The following is an 18,585-nucleotide window of genomic DNA, read 5'->3' on the forward strand; positions in this document are numbered from 1 at the left end:
TAATCAAAAGAGCACAGCAGCGTCTCTACTTCCTGAGATTGCTAAAGAGAAACAACTTAAGTGAGACGCTGCTGGTGGGCTTTTATCGCTCTGCCATAGAGAGCACACTGACGTACTGCATCACAGTGTGGTATACAAGCTGCACTGTGGCACAGAAAAAATCCCTTCAGAGGGTTATCCGTACAGCGGAAAAAATCATTGGCTGCTCTCTACCCACATTGGACAGTATTGCCTCATCACGTTACCTAAGCAGAGCAAAAAATATAATCAATGACTCCACCCACCCAGGCCACGAACACTTTCAATTACTCCCCTCCGGAAGGCGTTACAGGTCGGTCAGAACATGCACATCCAGATTCAGAGACAGTTTTTTCCCCACAGCCATCACAACTTTAAATACTCTCTTACTGAAATAGGACTATTTCATGATGAATGATTGTATTATTTATTTGCACTGCATTTGCACTTTCTACCATGTGACCTGTCTTATTATGTGTATGTGTTGGTATGATTCTGTGTGAGAGTATGACTTGAGGAAGTGTATGAATGTATTTTTTATATATGCACCAGGAGTAGCACTTTTAATTTCGTTGTAATAACGTTTTTACAATGTTTTTTACGATGACAATAAATAAATGATGATGATAAAATTCATTGAACAGATGAGATGGATATTCGAAAATATTTTAGCAGAGAGAAAGAGAAGCAGCCGCAGGAGATTGGCAGGCCAGTTGATTCTGAGGGAGCCGGTGTGATTGAGGTCAGTAATGGTCTATAGGTCTAAGGATTGTTTTGTTTTCTTCTAACAATAACCATTTGTTGGCAGGTCTAGGCACTATGCATAGCCTAAACTAAATTATTTCATTATATTTATTATATATGCTAGCTATACCAATTTAACTTTCTGCATTCATTGGCTGTGATAAATTAAATAAATACATAGATGTTACCTAAATGTAGGCTAAAGATGAGCAAATGCCCACAGATACACACGTGAAACTAAAATGAAAGCAATCCTACATACAGTAAATATATACAGTAATCATTACTCCAAAATTTTTATTCCTTCCGCCATCAGGTTATTGTATTTAGACAGTAGCCACTTTAAATAGGATCTGTATCAATAGCTTACATGATAAAGTGTGCAGTGATGCCTATTTTTTTCTTTTTCTTGTACAGCTATTTGTCATATTTGTTTAACTTACCAACTTTTTAGCTGTCTGGCCTCTGTCTGGTTTTGGACATTTTGGATGTTGTTTCATGTGACCAATTTGCATTTTGAAGTCATGAAATTAGCATCAGGGTTTTTTTTTTATCTTAAAGGATAAGTCAGAAGGAGAGGCTGAGGAGGAAAAGGGTCAACAGGCAAGCTGCTTGAGGCAGGATGAGCAAGCGGGTCCAGAGACAGAGGAGCTTGAGCAAATAGAAATAGAGAGAGAGGGAGACCAAACTGATCCAGGGAGAGAGGAGCAAACAGACCTAGAGAAGGAAAATGAAGAAGCAACTGCAGCAATTTCTTCCAGTAATGTGCTTGATTTAGGTAACAAAGATACAGGGCCCCAATAGGTGAAGCTGAAGAGCTACCCACAAGATAGCTTTGGTACACAGAACAGGTCATTTCACCACAGCTGGTTTGAAAAGCACAACTGGTTGGAATATTCAATCAACCGTAATGCAGCTTTCTGCTTCCCATGTTGAGTGTTTGGCAAAAACATAAAACATGATGCTTTGGTCAGTAGTAGTTGCAAGAACTGGAAGAAAGCCTTGTTTATATTTGGCAAGCATGAGATGGCACACACACATAAGGATAGTGTTGTTGCATGGAAAAGCTACCAGGCAACTAGCCGACAGGGAGATGTTGCACAGATGATAGCATCCGCAAATGCAAGTGAGATAGCAGAGAGAAGAGAGTATCTAAGGCGAATTGTTGCAGTCACTTCCATGTTAGGGAGACAGGGAATCCCCTTTCGTGGTAATAAAGAAGGGGAAGACGAACCAAACAGAGGCAAATTTCTTGCTTTTATGGAGCTTTTAAAGGAGTTTGATCCGTTCCTTCAAAACCTCTACCATCAAATGCTACCTATACCTCGCCAACATCTCAGAATGAGATTATTGATTGCTGTTCTCAAGAAGTGACCAATGTCATTGTATCTGAGATGACAAAATCCAAAATCTATACCATTATGGCAGATGAGGCAAGAGATGCACGGTCAGAACAGCTGGCTGTTTGTGTTAGGTACGTGTCAGAGGGGGAAGTGAAGGAACGTTTCTTAGCACTTACAGAGATAAAGTCATTTGATGCCCAGTCCATTGCTAACGAGCTGCAGATCCAGAAGAATGGTGTAGCAGAACTTAAGTGTGTAGCACAAGCATATGATGGCGCAGCTGTTATGAGTGGGAGGTGTGCAAGCATATTTTAGAAAGTTCCATCCTGAGGCTATCTATGTGCATTGTTATGCCCATGAGCTAAACCTAGTGTTGTGCCATACTTGCAGGGCTGTTTCAGAAGCTGTGGAGCTTTTCAGCTTGTTGGAGAGTGTGTATTCTTTTTTCAGCACCTCTCTAGTAAATCATCATAAGTTCATAGAGGCTCAGTCCAGGCTTGGATTTACAGCAGTTGAGCTTGTACAACTTTCAAACACTCGCTGGGCGTGCCAGCTGCAATCCATTAATGTCATTCTGGAGGCATTACCTTCCATTTTTGAGTGTCTCTCTGTCATTGGATCCCCCATAGCTGTTGGTCTTAGAGCAAAGCTCTACAAGTTCTCAACATTCTATGCGCTGCCTAACATCTGTCTGTAACTCAAGGACTCCACAAGCTCCTACAGAAGGAGACTTTAGACCTGGCAGAAGCTTTTATGGGCAAAGAAGCTGTCTGTGACACACTGAGGGGCAAACGCACAGATGCATTTGCCACAGACCTGTATGAGAGAACCAAGGCCATGTGCCACGCACACAGTATACCAGAACCACATGCTAAGAAAAGGCATAAACAGAAGAAAATGGAGGATTTTGTGTTGGAGACAACCTTGGGTTCAGGTACTGAGTTGATCAGCTCAGAGACGTTGAAAACCAGTTTGCTTTACCCCTGTGTGGACAGGATGGTTAGTGAGCTTGAACTAAGATTTTAAAGTGTACATTCAGGGCTCCTAAAAGGCATCCAGGCATGCAGCCCTAAATCTGAGAACTTCTTGAGTGAATCCTACTTGGATGAGCTAGCCAGGCACTACAGCATTGACTTGAAAACAGAGGAGGTTCTCGTAGCAAAAAACTTTCTTGTGTGCAAAAGGCTGGATGTCCACCCCAAGACATGTTAGCTGTGCACTAGAGTTCTCAAAGGGCCTGAAAATGACAACCCGACCCAACCCGGCCCGTGGCTTTTAAAGCCCGGCCCGATATAACCCGACCCATCAAAATGAATTATCAGCCCGAACCCGGCCCGCGGCCCGACGCGGCCGTTTTTTTTTTTTTTTTTCTCATACACGTATTATCATGACCAGCAGACGGGAATTCAAATCAACCTTTTAATGTTCACGCCTTTTAACAATACAAATAATACAAACAACTGAAACAATAAACAATAAACTTTAAATATATAAATGGGCTATATAAATATGCCTTAATAAAATAAAATCTTCACACAATAATAAATAAAAAGAACTCAAACATGTACCCAGCCAGCGGGCGGGCTACGTTTCACACTATGTTACATTTCACAATTTTTGAAGAGTTTTGAAACATAATCGTATGCTTATAAGGCATCGTGGAGGAACAGTAGTGCGTCCACAGTGGATGGACTGAGGCGTGTTCTCCTCTCTTCAATGGTACGGCCAGCCGCACTGAATACACTCTCACTGCTGCTGCTGCTGGCCGGTACACAGAGCACCTGCCGTGCCAACTGAGACAGTTTGGGATACACGCTGCTGTTGGTCTTCCACCAGCCCAGCAGGTCCTGATCGTCGATCATTGTTGGCCTTTGGCGGACGTAACTGTCAACTTCATCCTCTTCTGATTCGGTCTCCCCGACGCCGAATACATTTTCCCATTCATCAAAGCGCGGTGTTTTCTTTGCGGCGGGTGCCAGTGCTGCTGCCGACAACGAAGCACTCGTCTCCTGGCTCGCTTCACCTGGGCCCTCGGGTACCGGTTGCTGCGCAGCTGACAGGCGGGACTTGACATATTGTTGCACATTTACCCTTTGGTCAGTGGGCAGCATCCGCAACTGATTAAATTTCGGCCACAGGAATGTTGCAGCTTTGTGGAGATCAGTGACAGACTTGGCCATTTTTTCCTCTAACCAGTGCGCATGGCGTTGACGCACAGCCGCCAGCTGGGCAGTATCATCGGCATTTTGCTGGCAGTGGTGTAGGAGTCGCTCTACCCAAAGCAGCGCAAGATGCAGTGTGGGATATTTGTGGGATATCTGAGCATCATAAAAGGGCTTCAAAAATGACACCATCATGCCCAAAGTGTCGGGGGTTATTTTTTTAATCCTGTCACTCTCTCCACGCGCTTCCAGTTTGTCCTGCAGCTCCGCGTAAATGTCACTGATGGATTTAAGGGTCAAATACACAGTGCTGAAGTGTGTATCTACCATCTGCAGGATGGTCTTTGAGAGCTGCGCTGTCATTCCCGACTGCTTTACATATCTGTAGAGACAATAAGAGAGCGTGCTGCTGTTACACAAATGAGTAGCCTAGTGATAATCATCAAACACAAACTAAAGACTCAGATTATATTACCTATTATATTATATTATTATATATGACTGTCTTATGTTTTTTTTCCTCTCCATGACGCATTTTTTGACTGATGCGACTTATACTCAAGAGCGACTTATGATAATAATAATAATAATAATAATAATAATAACTTTATTCAGGACTCAAAATGGAAGGTCCATAGTACAGGTTTAAAAAAAAAAAAGATTATAGATATAGATTTAGGTAATATATTATAAGAGTAAAACATTTCTACCGTAGCCTACTACTTTACCTGACAAGCGCCTTTGATGCTGTCACTGTTTCAGCGAAGTCAGGGGCCACCTGCATAAGTGCGTCATTATCAAGTGCATGGCGAAGGACAGTGTTGAGGACGTGGTCCATGCAGTCAAGTCTCATGTATGACCTGAGAGCATTAACTACATTTGCTCCCTGGTCTGTAACCCAAACAATGTCTTTTAAAGACAGTGGGTCGAACCCGAACTTGGTGACCAAGAGCTTGACCAGCTCCCTCTTGATGTTATCGCCCGTTTTTTTCTCATCCACGGGAAACATTGCCGTGGTCAGATTCTTTCCGATCAATTCAAAATCTTCTGTAACATAGTGGCACGTTATTGACAGATAGTGAATCTTTCTGAAGTCGTCTGTCCACATATCTGTAGACATTCCCACTTTTCCTCCTTTGTTCAGGATCTCTTTCACCTGCTTTGCAAGCTCTTCTCTTTTTTCCTCTGCCAAATTCCGACAGTGTGTTGCTACTGTGTTGGGAGATGGGAGGACAGAGCTTGCAGGAACTCTGCCATGTGTTGCACCAACATTTATGAGTTCCTGTGCAAGTTCTAAGAAGCCGTCTCCTTGAACAAAATAAAATGGCCTAATGTCCTTGGCGCACATGTAAACACATTTTTCTGTTACTGCCTGTTTTGTTTTAAGGGGGACATTTTTGGCAAGGAACTTCGTCATTGATTGGTGCTGCTGAGTCGTGGTGGTGGTCGAATGCCCACAGTTTAATGTATGGCGGCTCAGGCTGGACGACCCTGTTTTTTTGCTGTCATATTTCATCAGCACCTTGCATTTTGAGCATCGCACATAACCTGTTGAATTTCCATCAGAATCCAGCACCACTCCAAACACTTTCCAGACCTCTGATTTTCCCACTCCTCGACTGGCGACGGTGAATTCACCTGCGGCAAGTTTACTTTTCACCAACGGCAACTCCATCTTCTTCGTTCAGGCTAAAGGCGTGCACGCAGCGGCGTCAGGTGGTCTGACTCTGACCCCGCGAGCCGCGATGCACGTTGCACGCAGCAGCCAGACTTTCTTTACGGTGAACAGCAGCGATGATTAATAAATGTTTTTTTTTTGTTGTTGTTGTTTTTTTTTTCACTGAGCGGAAAAGATTAAGCCTGAGGTCCGACCCGACCCGAGTCATTTGCTTATATTTTCGGCCCGAACCCGCGGGTCCCGTCGGGTTTGTCGGGCCGACCCGACCCGTTGAGAACTCTACTGTGCACAACCTCCTAGACCCAGACATGTTTCCCTCTCTGAGGGTAACCATCCAAGTTGCCCTTACAGTGCCTGTGAGCAGCTGCTCTTGTGAAAGGTCCTTTAGTGCACTGCGTCGGCTTTACTCCTGGCTACGTCCAACAATGGGGCAGAAAAGGCTTCAGAATCTTGCAGCCATGTCGATTGAAAATGACATACTGAAGCACCCAAGTCACAACAGAGTGATAGACCGATTTGCCACCCTTAAAAACAGAAGGCATTATTTGATGCTTCCACCCACGAAGTAGACAATAAACAAAAAGTAACTGTTGACTGTGGTTTTAAACATGATTTCATTCTTAATTTTCCTTTATTTGAATACTGCCTTTTTGTTGTTGATTTATATCATACATTGTATACATCATTTGGCAGAATAAATCATCTTTAAAGGAGCATTTCACCCATGGGAACATTGATCTTTATTGAAAGTGGGTCATATATGTAGTCGAAATGTAAAATAAATTTTGAATTTGGTGCCTTCTTGACCAAGGAAAGAAAGAAAGTAACTTCAGGACGCATTTGTATGAAAGACAACAACTCCCACAATGCACCACATTGCACAGCTGCGCAAGCCACTCCCACTAATCCAGAACAGCATATGAATCACTCATCCGTCTATAAGGCTAGCTACCACCGGAGCTTGAAATTCATTTCACACAAAATGTCTAACGTTAGTTAGTTGGCGAACTCATTAGTGAATTACTCCTCATTTGTATTTCTTTCGAAGTGGTGAATTATTGCATGGTAACGTTACCGGGATGTTCAGTCAGATGTGGTGCGAAACTAGGATGGTTCACAACACAAACATCCGTGTCCTCGTCTGATTCAGAGATTTCGTCCAGGAGAAATTGGCATCGTTTAAATTCTTTGCAGCAGACGGACTCTATCTCTGTGTTCGTAGTTGCATAGCGAGATCACCGGCGCCACCAGTCCGCCCTAACTCGAGCCAGTCCGGGCTCCTCGTCCGCGGCAGGCAGGTCTTCTGCCTCGGCTGCTCTTCGCTATAATGCGGCTCGTAAAGGTAGCCACAAACACCTGATTCGAGCATCAGACTTCCGAAATCCTCTTCTTCTACATCATATTGAGTAACGTTACCCTCCGCTATTGTCATATCTTCACAGCTGTCTCCACAGTGCCTGTTAGCTTAGCTTCCAAACAAGATGGAGGATATTGCTTTTAGTTTCAGAAAGTGAAGTCCCACCCACTGATCTGTAATAGGCCTGTAGCGTGAGCGGGTCCCGCCCCCTGGAATAATGAGGAGCTAGTGTTTGTAGTCTCTACACTTTTCAATGAAATGTGACTTCCTGCTTATTATGACGCAAAATGATGATTTTTACGTCATAATAAGCAGGAAGTAAAACACTTAAATCCTTATTTCTCCCATCTCAGGGAAAAATTAATGAAAAATCCACGTTTATTATAATATATGACTGGGTTTCTAACAATACAAAGCTTAATGCAAATGGGTGAAGTGATGTGTCGAGACTGAGACTATCGCGAGACTGTGGGTGAGAACCAACATGGCAGCGCTCTGAACGCAAACGCAAACACCGGATTACTATCAACTTCACTCACTTATCAAAACAACCTTCACTATACTGGATAACCAATCTTATCAAGACCCGGATAACCTGTTCAACTTCATCGACAGCTATTTCTACAATCTGGACATTATGTCAGAACCAAACAGGAAAATACGCAAACGGGATTCATCCACTGAAACAGACGAGGAAACTACAGTCGAGGTCAGTGTACTCGCATCCATAAACTCCAAACTTGCCATACTCGAACTTCTCCATATAGACATCCGTGATCTGAAAGCTAGTCTCGAATTTTCCCAATCCCAAATCGAAATTCTAATGCAAGATAACATCGAACTAAAAAAAAACGCATCACACCTCTCCACCCAAGTAACAAAACTTACCAAAGAAAATCAAATTATGCAAGAAACCATATTGGACATCCAGTGTCGCAGCATGCGCGATAATCTCATATTTTCTGGAATAAACATACCTCCACAAAACACACCCGACGATCCAGAGAAGGCAATAAGAGAGTTCATGCACGACTCGCTCAAGCTGCCTGCAGCGACAGTTGAGGAGATAACTTTCCACCGAGCTCACCGTCTTCCATCCAAAGACCCCAAAAAGCCACCTCCAATAATTGTTAAATTTGAAAAATACAAGCACAAAGAACTTGTTAAAAGCAGAGGAAATCAGCTGAAGAACACCACGTATGGGATGTACGTTCAGTTCCCCAAACAAATTCAAGATCGCAGACGAAAACTAGTCCCGATGATGAGGCGTTTCCGTGAAGAAGGAAAGCGAGCTACATTATCGGTAGACAAACTTTACGTGGATGGAACACTCTACCGCGATCCAAACATCACTACGTGGCTATATCCTAACTAAACTTTCATTTTCCATTCTAACACTGACTGTTCCAAAATGCATTCTTTATAGCCATACTGCCATAACCTGTTACATATTTCATTCATCAAGCCAATAGTTATTAATGAACTTTGATTATAGACCCTGATGTCTCTCTTATTTTGTTATTTTTTTATTTTATTTTTTCCTTTTTTTTTTTTTTTTTTTTTTTTTTTTTCTCTCCTATTTATCCTCTTCTATTCCCACAATGCCATGTCTGCTTCTAGTAACACATGCATTGTGTTATTATCTCCCAGTATTTTTTATTTTTTTTTCTCCTTTTCTTGTTACTCGCCATTCTCTCTGTCTCCCACATAGTGTATGTTGGTTTTTTGAATATGTGTCCTGTCTATTTATGTGCAGAGCAGTGTTTATATTTGTGTTCTGTCCATCTATGTTTTGTGTCTGTTTGAATGAGCCAGCCAGCCTGGAAACCCCCCTCCCCCCTCCCCCCTCCCACTACATATCATGGGTACCTATCTTAGGTACAAATAGCACATCTTACATACTATTAGTATTTATATTTTACCATGCAAACACTTAAACTGATAACATGGAATGTACGTGGCTTTCATACCACCCCTAAAAAAATTAAAGTAATCAACCACCTCATTAAATTAAGGGCAGATATTTGCTTCTTACAAGAAACACACTTAACGGATACAGAACTACAACATCTCCATTTCAAACAATTCGACAAAATATTCTCATCTACATTTAATAGCAAGCAAAGAGGTGTTTCTATCTTGATAAATAAAAACATCAGATTCACTCTTAATTCCTCAATTTCAGATCCAGAAGGAAGATTTATTATCATCAATATATCAATCAATCACTTAACTTTTACACTAGCAAACATTTACGCTCCAAACAATGATGACCCACTTTTCTTTCATAATCTCTTCTCTCTGCTGTACAATTCCACAAATCTCATAGTAGCCGGAGATTTCAATACTGTTCTCAATCCATCATTTGACCGTACACATAATCACAGTAACAGACGAACTTGTCACGCATCAGAAGTAATTAAACAATACATGACGGATTATGGCCTTGGCGATAGCTGGAGAGCAAGGAACCCACTGCTAAGAGAATATTCATATGCCTCTTCAGCCCACCGTTCTTCCTCTAGAATAGATTTTTTTTTGGTTAGCAACTCCTTAATGCAACAGATATTAGAAAATACTATCCATTCAATTATTATCAGTGACCATGCCCCTGTATCTTTAACATTAAACATCCCAGCACAAAAGAAAACCTCTACAAGATGGCACTTCAATAATTCTCTCCTAGAAGACCCCAATTTTACCACACTTATAAAAACAGAGTGGGCATCCTTTCTGGAGATGAACGACTCTCCAGAAACCTCACCATCAACACTTTGGGAATCTGGCAAAGCAGTCATGAGAGGCATAATTATATCATATTCATCCCACAAAAAAAAACAGCAACAACAATTGGAAAACACTCTTGAACAGAAAATAAAACTGCTTAGTAATCCACAGTTTACCGCCCCATCTGAAGAAGTACAAACTGAACTCAAGCAACTTAAGGCTCAATTGGATAGTATCATAAACAAAAAAACACAGTTCTGTATACAGCAACTTAAATATGATCAGTTTCACCTTAGCAATAAAGCAGGTAAGTATCTGGCAAACATGTTACAATACAAAAAAGACAAATCACTCATCCCATCTATTCTGGACACTTCAGGTAAAACTACGCAGGACCCTCAAGAAATTAATAACTCTTTTCGCCATTTCTACAGCTCTTTGTACACTAACGGCACCCAACCTCTACAATCTGAAATTGACTCTTTTTTTAACAATCTGGACCTTCCCTATTTAACCACAGAACAAGCAAACTTTTTAGAACAACCCATCACCCCTGAAGAACTTATCAAAGCCTTACAAAGCATGCAAAACAATAAATCACCTGGACCCGATGGACTACCGGCAGAATTCTACAAACACTTTTGGGACATCTTATCACCAACTTTTAACAAATTACTCACAGAAATCCAAACCACATGTACCATTCCCACACATATGAACACAGCGCTCATTACTGTATTTCTGAAACCCAATAAGGACCCAACACATCCCTCTAGTTACCGCCCACTTTCATTAATCAACACTGATCTGAAAATTATCACAAAGACTCTAGCTACCAGGATTGAAACAGTTATGCATTCACTAATTCACCCAGACCAGACAGGCTTCATCAAAAACAGAAATGCAAAAGACAATATCCGCAGACTTTTCAATCTCATCAGCATTGCACAAGGACAGTCACAAAAAACTATAGTTGCATCACTAGACGCAGAAAAAGCATTTGACAAGGTCAACTGGACATTTTTATTCACCACCCTCTGTAAATTTGGTTTTGGAGAGTCGTTCATCCAATGGATAACAACACTATACACTTCTCCAAGGGCCGCAGTCATCACAAATGGGATCACTTCACCAAGTTTCATTCTGCACCAAGGAACCAGACAGGGATGCCCACTCTCTCCATCCCTCTTTGCCATATTCATCGAACCACTCGCAGCAGCAATACGCCAAAACAATAAAATTAAAGGAATCCAAGTCAACAACTCTCAACACAAAATTAGTCTATATGCAGATGATGTACTATTATACTTACAAACTCCATCACAATCACTTAATGAAGCATTCAATGTCATCAACAAATTCTCAAAAGTCTCTCACTATACAATCAATTGGAATAAATCAACTATACTTCCGCTATTAGGAGACGATGTGGACTCTGCAGCTCATGACCCCTCCCTTCCCCTCAACACGGGTAACATCAAGTACTTAGGTATATCAATTTCCCCCAGGCTGTCAGAGCTATACAACCTCAACTATGCCTCACTTCTCAAGAAAATAGAAGATGATTATAAACGATGGAACAAGCTCCCACTCACACTCACAGGCCGTATAGCAACAATCAAAATGAAGATACTCCCCCAGATCAATTACCTATTTTCAATGATTCCAATTACTCCGACAGACTATTGGTTCAAAAAATTAGATTCCCTCACCACTCACTTCTACTGGAAAAATAAAAAACCAAGGATAGCACTTACAACACTCCAAAATACAAAACACTTAGGTGGACTTGAAGCACCAAATTTCATGCACTATTACCTGGCAAACCAATTACAATATCTATATAAATGGACTCAACAACAGACATATTCCGACCCATGGCTTGATCTTGAGCAATACTTGTGCTCCCCCAACTCAATCGCAGATCTTCCCTTTCTACCACAGTCAATAAAAAAACTGGACTTCTATCATAACATTACAATAGCAACAACTCTGTCAGCCTGGTGGAAAACCAACAAAATCACCAAATCTCCCCAAGCTCCATGTAGGTATACTCCCATCTGGCACAACCCTGACCTCCGTCTTCACAATAAACTGATCCACTTCCCCAAATGGCAACAAAATGGCATCACCCACCTTCACCACGTATTTGAAAATCATAAATTTAGGTCATTTACCTCAATTGTCCAGAAATTCGGGATCGGGAGAGACCAATTTCTCCACTACCAACAGCTTAAATTTTTAATTCAAAGCAAAATAACTTTAACTAACACCCTACATCCTTCTGAAATAAGTTATAAGTTATTAGAGATAGGCAACCACCCAAGAAAACTTATATCTAAACTCTACACCATCATCGCTTCATCTAACCCCACAATAACCCTGCCCAAGGGGAAGTGGGAAAGTGACCTCATGCTATCTTCCGACCCGGATTTCTGGACACAGATCTGCAGGAACACTTTTACTATGACCACCAATACCAATTTACAACTCATACAATATAAAACCATCCACAGAATCCACATCACTCAGAGTAAACTATTTAAAATGAAATTATCTGACACAGACACCTGTTCACAGTGCACCTCTGGGAGCACAGATACCTATCTCCACGCAACCTGGCTCTGCCAGCCTGTTCACTCCCTTTGGATCACATTAACCAACACACTATCTTCAATCCTGGACTGCAGAGTTCCACTGTCTCCTGCACTCTGTCTCCTAGGAGATACTTCAGAAACCTCCATCCCCTCCAAATACAAAACCCCACTTCTTGTCTCTCTAGCAATCGCTAAAAAGATAATCTTTCAAAACTGGAAATCAAAATCATCCTGTAATTTCACCCATTGGACTAACCTAATTACAGAATTCATTTTGACAGAAGAAATTATAGCTCATAAAAAGAACAATATATCTGCCTTTAAAGAAACCTGGAATCCTCTCATAACCTTTCTAAAAATTCAACAGCTAATGTAAACCACGTGCTTTCCCACTCACCCCATCTCCACCCCTCCCCTCCACTCCAATCATCTTTACCCCCGCCACCAATATATCTGCCTTAACAACACCTAACAGTCACACACTTACAGACATACCAATCCCACACTTATAACTCTGCTTGTCTGTCTATCTGTCTATCTATCTATCTGTCTGTCTGTCTGTCTGTCTGTCTGTCTGGCCGTGTGTCTGTCTGTCTGACCGTCTGTCTGTGTACCTCCCTGTCTCCCTGTTACGGCTTGTCACTCTTTATTATTTTCTTATTTTGTTATATGAATAAAAATAAAGTTGACCTCCGAAGACGGGGGGGTGGTGGCTGGGCAAAAAAAAAAAAAAGCAAATGGGTGAAGTGTCCCTTTAATTGAGAAACGCTCAAACCTGTGTTGTCAAATTTCACTATGACCTTAAAATTCTGGTTCTTGTGTTAAACTGTATGCAAGCCAAACTACACAGTGAAATTACACTCTGATTGAACCAATCCACAGCGCTGTTACAGTAATTAGTGTAATTAAATAGCATTCTGTGGACAACTTATCTTATATAGAGAGGAATTAGATATAGTATGCTATTACTTTATCATACATTTACATGAGCAGACAGATAGCATTTAAGTCATTGCTTATAGAATAACTCATCAGGAGCAAAGTCTGGCCTAAGTAAATTCCCCCATGCAGCTTTGATGTGTCTAAAAGCTAACATTACAGTAACTTTTCTTTAACAGAGTAGAAATGGAAGAAGAGGATATGTCTGTCACGTTTTACTTGTTAAAGGGATAGTTCACCCAAAAATGAAAATTCTGTCAGTAATTACTCACCCTCATGTTGTTCCAACCCCGTAAGACCTTCGTTCATCTTCGGAACACAAATTAAGATATTTTTGATTAAATCTGAGAGTTGTCTCACTCCTCCATAGGCTTCTAAGGGACTGAAACTTGCTGGCCCAGAAAATGTATTAAAGACATCGTTAATATAGTCCAAGTGACTCCAGTGGCTCAATCTTAAGTTTATAAAGCGACGAGAATACTTTTTGTGCGCAAAAACAAACAAAAATAACGACTTTATTCCACTTTTCATTTCCTTCTCTCTGGGCCTCGGGTCTTTTCACATAGTGTTTAAGCGTAGCGCGTCTGTGTTGTACGTCACCATATATCACACATGACCAGCGTCGGCCAATAGTGAGCCTACGTGGTGACGTGCAACACAGACGCGCTACGCTTAAACACTACGTGAAAAGACTCGAGGCCCAGAGAGAAGGATAGGAGAATTTTCATTTTTGGGTGAACTAACACTTTAACATCTTGGTTTCTTGACTGGGTGTTGACATAAGCGTAGCTCTAGATGTGAGTGCAGAGATTTTGAAAATGCAAGTTACAAATACCCTGGGGGCTAAGCCCCCCCTGTCTCCCAATCCTAGTGACGTCCCTGCCGTCTTCCATTGCCCTGTGGTGAATTTGAAGATAAACTGAGGGAAAACCTAAAAACATTAGGAAGCAGAAGCCACATGTTGAAATGATTAACAGCTGGAAAGCAACAGAAAGAACTGTTCTCCACAGCGTTTGGTGAGCTACCTTTAGGGTCTGTTTTAACCAGTTACCCCAGCAGACAGTGTCCTTTGAAGAGCACCCTACACTGCCTCTGCCTCCACAACCACGCTCCTACACAACTGTTTTAAACCAGAGAGAACATGATTCCTATGGAGGTTTGATAATTACACCAGAGGAATCACTACACCTGGAAAGTGGAACCAGGGACCAAAGCAGCACCACTTGGCATCGACTGCGTGCAGAGAGGATTACATCAACATCTTTCAAACAAGTCTGTTGTAGAGTTAAAGACTTTGAAAAGTTAGCTGCTAACATGACTGCTAAACAAACAGTTCAAACAAAAGCAATGAAAAGAGGCTTACAACTTGAACCTGTTGCTGCTGCAGATTATGAGAACTCACTGGAAACAAAGTGTTCCCTTGTGGCTTAATAATTAATCATCATGCCCACATCTAGGAGCCTCTCCTGACAGGAAAGTAGTTGACTTGTCAACGGATCCAGTCCACGGACTTCTTGAGATAAAATGCCCAAACAAAGACCGTTTCAAAGACTGTTCATATTTGAGAAGTGCAGCAGGAACTACACTTTAAAAAAGACCCACGAGGACTACTGTCAAGGTGTTGGACAAATGGGGATTAGTGGGTTTACATGGTGTGATTTTTTCTTTGTAAAATGTAAAAACGATAACCACATTGAATGCGTCTATTTCAACAGAGATGAATGGGAGGAGATGAAGGGTGAGCTTGATTTTTTTTCTTGTTCATCTGTTTCTTGCCTGCTTTGTGCAACAAGAGAGTGTAAACAGAATCAAGACCAAAACGACCTTGTGCTGTGAATTGTAATGTCATTTACTTCTGTCTGTGCAACATCTGCAACATGACATCATGACATCATGACTTTGCGTAAACATACACGCCACTTTCAAGTCAAGTGGCGTGTTATTTATACGCATTTTGAGCTTTCCGCGTGTATGTCCACGCGCGTGTATGTGTACGCCGTTAAACGTCCGAGTGATTCCGCGTGTATGTGTACGCCGTTAAACGTCCGAGTGATTCCGCGTGTATGTGTACGCCGTTAAATGTCCGAGCGAAACAGAGGAAAATGTATATCTACATCTGGGGAGCAATATTTTTTTTCCTAGGATGGTAGGGGAACACTCATAAATGGTATTAACCCGAGTGATGGGTAGGTTTAGGGACGCGGTTGGGGTAGGTCATATATTTATATACAGTAATGTAACGTAAATCAACGGCGTTGATAAACACGCTGAAAAGCGATTATGCGTGTTGATAACACGCCAAAAATGGAAATCCGAATTGGCGTGTCATACATACGCCATTTCATGAGATCAGTCTGGTCTGTGAAACAATTTTTTAAATACAGTGTAAATGTGATTAAACAAATCGAACAGTCGAGTAGAATGCAGAAATTTTATTTATTGTTTTTAAATATTTACATTTTCAGTTGTAATATTCTTTAATATGTTTTTAATATAATTCTTAAATGCAAAATGTAAACATGTTAATAGAGAAATGTCTTTACAAAGAATGAAAAATTTAAAGGTAAACATACTCAGTTGAAATGTGCATTCTTATGTACACTTACAGGGATAGTTGACTTCCATTGACTTCCATAGTAGGAACAAATATATATACAGTATATAGTACTGTGCAAAAGTCATAGGCATGTTAATATCCCCCCAAACCCCCCCCAAAATGGTTGTAAGTCAGTTATTTATATATTTTGCTGTAGTGCGTCAGTGGGAAATATCAGTTTACATTTCCAAACATTCTTTTTGCCATTAATTTTAATAATCCAGTGAGATTTGTGTATGCACAAGGAGTCTGACAGAAGCCGGTCTGAACTGATCTCACCATCATCGAGTCCGTCTGTGATTACATGAAGAAACAGAAGACTAAATCCAGAAGAACTGCGGGAACGTCTCCGAGACGCTTGAAGAAACCTATCAGCCTATCAAGGTTCTCAAACTGACAGGAATACTTTTAGTCACCTTATTAAAATCTCTTACTGAAATTACAGCACCTTTCAGAGACATAAAATCAGAAAAAGAAAGAAGGTCTCCTTGAGCACTGAATAAATCAGAAACAAAAAGAATATTTTGATCCACCCATTCCTTGGAAAAAAGTTATTTGTTTCCACACAATACATTTTCATTATTCCAAATAAGACACGTGTGTGGGGAGAAATGATGTTTGAAAGCAATCTTCCAGGATTCTAGAGCTTGTTTGTAAAACTCTGAGAGTTTAATAGGTAATTTGCTGCATTTAAAATGACAAGATAATAAAAACTGAAGGTGTCACCACAATGTTTGAAGATTATGTTAGGAATCCAAAACCAGGATAATCCATCAATAGAAATACAATACTTACTCCAGTTAATTTTGATAATAATTTTTGAATAATATCAGTGTAACGGTCACCAGCTGGAGTGCCCTTGAGAGCCACCAGAGGGCACTCCACACCAGACTATTGTCACTCTCACAAACTACATTTCCCAGAACTCACTGCCCGGACTCATCACTGATTCACCTGGTATCTCATTACCTTGTTAATTTCAGCCTATTTAGTCCATGTTCACTCACAGCAAAGTTTTGTATGTTGTTGCACTGCATTTCTGAGCATTTTCCCCAAAACACACAAAACAGGCAGGGGTCAGAGGCAAAAAAGTAATCCAGGGAACAGGGCAAGAAATCCAAAAACCAAGAGACATGAAACCAGGGAGAATGCTCAGAATTGCAGTGCGAGACTAAAACAAGACTTCACAGGGAGTGAATGAGTGTACAAGGTATAAATAGGCTGAGACTAACAGGGTAATGAGATACAGGTGGAGTAATGATGCTGAAAATTCAGCTTTCATCTGAGGAATAAATTACATTTTATAATATATTAAAATAGAAAAGTAATTTTAAATTGTCATAATCTTTCACAATATTACTGTTTTTTTTTTTTTTTTTTTTTTTATCAAATAAATGCAGCCTTGGTGAGCAGAAGAGACTTCTTTTAAAAACATAAAAAATCTTACCGATCTAAAACTTTTGACCAGTAGTGTATATGCTCTGTGGTTTCAATGGACCATGACCAAGCAAACACTGATTAATAAATCATGTAATATCTTATAAATTATAATCCTGGAATGCAGAAATACTTCACAGAACAAACTGCCATATAGCTAATTTAAGACATATATATGTTAGATATGTTAGAAAAAAATACATAGATGGAATAATTATTGTGCTTATTATCTGGTGAGTCAACTAAAGTGTCAAAGTGGATTTACATTGAATATTAGATTTATGTTTCCAGTAAGGATTGTTTGTGAAAAAAAGGTTTAGTGCATCAAAATGTTTTCCGACATGGAAATGACAATTATCGATAATTTTTTGATTATCGCTCATCGAATCTTTTTCCATTTAACTTCAAATGCAGTGAAAAACTAGTTTGGAAACACTTTTTGTCGAGAAAAAGTGTTTTAAAGCAAATAAATATGGTGTCACATGACAGCAGCTGTATTTGTTGATCCCGTTAAAAAGGTTCATAATATTCATATAATTAAATTGTATATTAAATTATTTTATCACTATTGGTAAGAATAATACATGTTACCTCTCAAACATCATTCTTCCTTATTTTTGTAATTTTGTCTGTTTTTTATAATCTAAAAAAAGTTAAGCAGAAAAATAGCCTAATAGCTGCACCCGTTTCTGAATATTGCTGGATCAAGTATTGATCTAAATAGTCTCTATAATGAAGTACAAAAAATCATGACACTTGTTAATAAAAATAATTGTTTGTATACAATTTAATAATATATAATAACATGTTGTTTGAAATGGATGAGGAAAACAGCGCCTTGAAAATCTCTGCCGCTCGTCAAAACTACAGATGTGCGTCTGTCAGACGAAGGAAGACTGAAGGAGTTTCCAATAAAGGCAGAAAGAAAGGTCAAATAAACATGTTACGTCTGTAAAGTATTGTTTCCATGACTTAAACCCTAATTAT

This window comes from Scardinius erythrophthalmus, assembly GCF_964197995.2.
Source record: "Scardinius erythrophthalmus genome assembly, chromosome: 20".
Lineage (NCBI taxonomy): Eukaryota > Metazoa > Chordata > Actinopteri > Cypriniformes > Leuciscidae > Scardinius > Scardinius erythrophthalmus.